The sequence below is a fragment of the Zingiber officinale genome, chromosome 1A (assembly GCF_018446385.1).
Source record: "Zingiber officinale cultivar Zhangliang chromosome 1A, Zo_v1.1, whole genome shotgun sequence".
Classification (NCBI taxonomy): Eukaryota; Viridiplantae; Streptophyta; class Magnoliopsida; order Zingiberales; family Zingiberaceae; genus Zingiber; species Zingiber officinale.
In genome coordinates, this window is record NC_055987.1 from 184,999,645 (window position 1) to 185,005,730 (window position 6,086).

At 30.1% G+C, this 6,086-nt stretch overlaps 1 pseudogene; it reads right to left on the minus strand.

Moving 5' to 3' along the window:
* Positions 1-2,618: 2,618 nt before the first annotated feature.
* Positions 2,619-4,944, minus strand: LOC122007968 (annotated as a pseudogene).
* Positions 4,945-6,086: the final 1,142 nt, after the last annotated feature.

Below are 6,086 nucleotides of genomic sequence, written 5' to 3' on the forward strand. Positions count from 1 at the left end.
CTTCGGTAGTCACCGTAAAGGAGTGTTTTCATAGTGGAGAGTTCTCGCGTGTGTGGATCCTTGGATTAGTCACCTCTTCTTGAGGTGGATACCAAGTAAATCCCTTGTGTTAGCATTGGAGAGTTTGTTTTGAGTCTATTTCCGCTGCATATTAACATCAAAGCAAGCAACGAGAAGCGCGACGAGCTATTCACCCCCCCAGAGCACATTTCGACCCTGACAAGGTTCTTATATGATGTCGCAAAATTAGTTTCAATGGATGATGATGAATTGATGAGTTCTTGTGTGAATCTTAAAAATACTTTAAAAATGGTGACACTTCTGATATTGATGTCAAATATATGTTTTCAAAATTACAAGTTTTGTAAGTAATGTTACCAAGTGAATCTTATTAAACAAATAAAAAATGATCTTCCATTCAAATATTAGAGTTTTTAAAAATAATGGATTATGCTTCCGAATATGATAATTACTTATCGGATATTATTAACAATACCCGTGACAATGGCATCTGCCAAAAGAAGTTTTTCAAAATTAAAATGAATAAAATCGTATTTACAAACCACAATGACTTAAGATGGACTAAATGAATTAGCAATTTTATGCATTGAATTTTTTTTTTTAGAAAATATTGAATGTGATGATATTATTGATGATTTTACCTTTAAAAGTGCATCACGAAGACACTTTAAATGAATTACCTCTGTGCTTTTTATAGGTCTATTACAACATTCACTCTCATTTTTTCTTCTGATTTAGTGAGGAGGAAGCGAAGAAGAAGGTTTACAACGTCTTATGTGAGCGATACTTTGGATTTAGATGCAAAACGAGGAGGCATCCAACAAGGTGGAAGGTTTATGCTAATTCTAAGCAACTAACATTTTAAGTTTTCATAAAGAAAAAATTATTTTACTTTCTGTATTGAGTAACCAAGTAGGTCATTCTCTATGGAAAGTTTTTGCTTATCATATGATGCCCTAGTCGATTTGAAATTTTAAAAATTTACAGTGTTTTTAATTTTTGTCATTGCTAGGATTCCTATGCATAATATTAAATTCATTTATACTGAGTTTTAATTTTTCTTATCAAATGAAGTATATAAGCAATGCCTTTTTTTTTTTGATAAAAAGATTTTAATTTTTAGCCACTATATTGAATAAATTATTTAAGTTGCTTAAACTCGAAGTGAATATATTTGTGCTGATATTCTCTTTGATCTTCCAGATTCGTTGATGTTGAAAATAAGGATTATGGATATAAGTTGACTAGGTTGCACTTCTTTATTATTGCCCAGTTTAGCATCAGGATTTTATGTTACATTACTTTGCTTATATCTTTACATTCTTGAATTAAATTTTTGTTCATTGTCATCATTATTTTGCTAAAAATTCAAGTGATTGATCTTTATAAACACCTCTTGCATTCTAAATGAAATTGATTATAAATAGAATTATTATTTTGGATAATTTAATAGTGTAAGAATGGAAAAAAAATTATATCCATATTTTTAAAATTAATACTTCATTCTCATTTCAATGTTAGAATTGTAGAAATTTATGTGTAAATAAAAACGGAACAATCACCCTAAGATAAAAAATCTTATTTCCTTATCCCATTTGTTAGAAACAAAATTTTATAGATTAAAATAATTATTATTTAAATTAATAGAAAGATAAAATTGGAACATAATTGATAATTTTACTCAGGGCCTTTAAACAATAAATACCGACTTTGAAAATTGGTACTCGATCCATAGAAGTCTAGAAAATTAAAAAAATAATCCTACCGTTACACTATTATCTCAAAATAAAGATTTTTTTTATTTTTTTTAATTAGCACTATGTATCTAATTTATATTAATTAATTTTAAAATATTGATCCTATAAAAAAATTTTATTAATCATTAAAATAAATTTAAAAAAAAATACTTATAATAGATAATCTATTAAATTAGTATTTTTAGATCAGTCATTTATTAGAATGAGATACTATGTTTTTATTTGAGTTTTGATCGTAACTCTGCTGAGCATTACGACAAACACTTTCTATTATTTTATTCAATATATCTTTTGATTTGCGTCTGTATAATCTTTTCCATCAGTAGAATTGAACTACAAGTATTTTTTTTAATGACATTTTTTATATTATTATTATTATTATTCACGAATTCGATTTTACTCCTATATATATATTTTTATAAATTTTATTAATTTATCTTTAATAATAGAAGAGTTTGTTTAAAATAAAAATTATAGAGCATTTTTTTATAGTTATAAAACTGCGAATAGTGTAAATTAATGGGCAGATGCCCTCCCACGACGTGCGTCGCACCGACTCACACAATCTTAATCCTCTTCGTCCATTATTGATCTAGCGGTCAATAAGGCCTCCTGGCCATGCCTTTTCGCGATTGGATTTGGAGTGTCAGATATGCAGTGCCGTACCTGAGATTTGGATGGTCTGAATCGAATTTCAATAAAAAGGGCCTTTTTACACAATAATCTTCCTTTACATGTGTGATCAAAATTTTTTAACGAAACTACAAAATTTACAATAAAATAAAGAGTTGAATAACATGAATATTTCAAAATATAATAAAAAATAAATATTATCAATAATCATTTGAATACAACACGTCTTGCTGTTTTAGCTGCAAAAATATCAATTAAGCTTGTATAGTCAAAATGTTCAACTATTTTTTTTTTCAATAGACAACATCGCCAATCCATTTAATCTTTCTTGTGACATGGTTGATCGAAGATATGTTTTAATTAACTTCAACTTGGAAAAGCTCCTTTCTGCAGATGTCACTGTAACTGGTATGGTCAATAAAATTCTGTATGCAACATGAGTATTTGGATAACAATCATCCATATTTTTCAGATAATTCAAAACATCTATTGCTCTTTTTGCTTCCACTGGTAAAGACTATTTCAAGATTGATAACTCCATATACAGATCATCTCCATCAATATCTGACTTGCCATTATATCTCAATGTTTCTTCGAGATTTTTACAAGATTTCATTAGATTATCATCATTAGCAAACTTTAATCTTTCTGGATTGAACAAAAACCCAAATGTTTCTTCATACTCTTGAAATTGTTCAAATCGAGTTTTTAGTGAAGAAATAGCTTGATCCATTAAGAAAATAAAATACTTAACTCTAAAAGACTCTTCAGCTGATTGCATCACATCTTCACTACTACTTTCATCAAATTGTTTCTTTCTTCGGATAATGCGTTTTTCTTTAAATGTAGCTTCAATCTCCATTTCTTCTGCCATTTGCTTTGCTTCTATCATGGCCTTATCAAATCCAAACTCTCGATACTCCTCAAAAGTAAGAATAAGTCCTTTTAATTGTTTAATTGCAATATCAATATTCATATTTTCACCGTGAAGAAATTTACTCACAGTATTGATCGCATGCAGCAACTTGTACCAAATTACCCTGCCAAGTAAGAATTCAAAATTTTCAAGTTCATATGTTGCCAATGATTTAGCTTCACTCTTTGTTTTTGGATCTTTACTCGTTTGTGCCAAATCAAGTAAAACATCTCTAATTTTTTATGTTTGTTCTTTTATAGCTTTCACGCTTTCAACATGACTTTCCCAACGAGTTTGTGACAATGGCTTAACTGTCAAGCCTTCTACGTGATTTTTAAAAACTTTCCAACGCTTTGTAGAAGAGGAAAACAATGTATAAATACATTGTATCACTCCAAACATAGACATAGCTTTAGAACAACAATTAGCCATATCACATAATGCCAAATTCAAACTATGACATCCACAAGGTGTATAAAAGGCTCTATGATTTATTTCAAGTAATCTTTTTTGCACCCCATTATATTTTCCTTTCATATTGGATCTATTGTCATACCCCTGTCCTCTTATATCATCAATATTAAGCTCGAGATCATTCAACACATTTTTTAGTTCAGTAAAAAGTCCAAATCTAGAAGTGTCATCTACTTTCAAAAAAGATACCCATTATTCTTCAACCATAACAGAGCTTGTTGAATTATCCACACAACGTATTACAAGAGACATTTGTTCCTCGTGACTTATGTCTGGAGTGCAATCTAGTATAACTGAATAATATTTTGCTTCTTTGATTTTTCTAAGAATTGCAGATTTTACTTCATTTGCCAACATCTGAATCAGTTCATTTTGAATTTTTGGACCAAGATATGTATAATGTGTCTCATGTGCTTGAATACGTCGTATGTGCTCTTGCATTATTGAATAGAACTCAGCAATCATTTCAATCATTTGCAAAAAATTACCATCATTCTCAACATAAAGCTTTTCACAATTTCCTCGATATGCTAGATTATTTTTTGCAAGTCTATAGGCAATAGCAATTAACCGCTTTAATACTAATCTCCGATGCTCTTTTTCTTTATTAATTTCTATCTAAATGGTTTCATCAATTGTCTTATTTTTTTTCAGTCTTTTCTCCAAATCATTCCATGTTGTCATACAACCAATATGTTCCTTACTTCCTTCATGCATTGTAAGACATCGAGTCAAATTATGTCAATCCTTGTAGCCTTCAGTAGCTAATTGACTAATTGTAGTCTTGTTGTTGTGATTTATGAACAACTTACAACAAAAACAAAATATTCTATCCAAGGAAGATGAATAAACTAGCCATTTTCTATCCTTTTTTTCTCCATTTTGCAGTATTCGGTTATAATGCAATGCATCAAAATGTCTACCAGCTTTATCTTTAGGAAACAAGATGCCATCAATTCTTGTTGAACCCTTTTCCACTAAAAAATCTCTTAATTTTTGATCAATTTTTTCCCATTTTCCAAGATCATCAATATTCAAATCTGAAATAATCTCTTGATCTATAGTTTCAGGCTGAATAACAGAAATATTATCATTATCTTCTTCATCCAAGTCATTCACAATTTCTTGTTCAACATCTAACATGTTTTCAATCTTCTGTTCCACAGTTATTTTGTTATTGATATTAAAGTATTTATTAATATCTCCTGCCTAACTTTGAATAAGTGCCTTTTCTCTATGTTTTCTTTTTCTTTTTTGAGATCCAGATAAATATTTTGGAGGCATGATTATATATTATACCTAAACAATATTAAAAATGAATGTGTAAGAAAATAAATAAATAATAAGAAGGGAAAAGAGAAAAAGTTTAAAGAATAAAAAGAAAAAGAAAGATAGCTAAAGAAAGATAAGGAAAAAAATTACGTGAGGGCTTTCGTTGTCGTGTGTAGTTTGGGAAGAATGTTGCGATCTCGGCTATGCCAGATTGGTCCACTTCACTTCCCCTGCAGGTTCCCAACAATATAAGGACAGTAAGCATTTGGAAAAGAACGCATCCAAATCAAAAAAAAGTGCAATTTGAAGTGTGAGATAGACAACTTTGTGAGGAATATCTATCAAAAGTATATCTAATTAGAAGTAAAGAAACACTCACTAACATCCATTCAATCCATGAGGGAACAAAAGGAAGCCCTAATTAGATATAAAGAAACACTTACTACAATGGCCTATTCTTGTTGCTCTCGAAACTAGCCATGAATTCAAAGACACAGCAAATGACTCTAGTTGCACTCATAACTAGTCATGAAGATTTTATGCTGCTACAATTCAAGTGCAGCACGAGGGATCCTGTTCATTGCTTGTTTTTTGCCGGGGAGGTTAAATCAATTAGGTCCTCCTTTACAATAACAAATGAGCATAAAATAAAATCAAAATGATAGATTCGAGCCAAAAAGCTACGCTCAAACAGATGAATAGGAAGAAAACAACAACTTACATATAAAAAAATCATCGTAGCATATCTCTTGCTTTTTTTTTAAAAGTGTGGAAGCCACTTGCAGAATTATCCAACTCCAAGCAAGTATGAAGAAAGCCGAGCCACAAAATTTACAATAGATACCCAACTTAATGTAACAAATACACAAATGCGACCAGAAGAGCTCACAACTTGAAACAAACTCAAACTTAATCCAAATCTCATGGTTCAACTTAATTGGATGCCTGAACCTGACTTAAATATAAGGCAGTTAACCATGCAACTATAGAGGCTATCCACAATCCAACCAAGA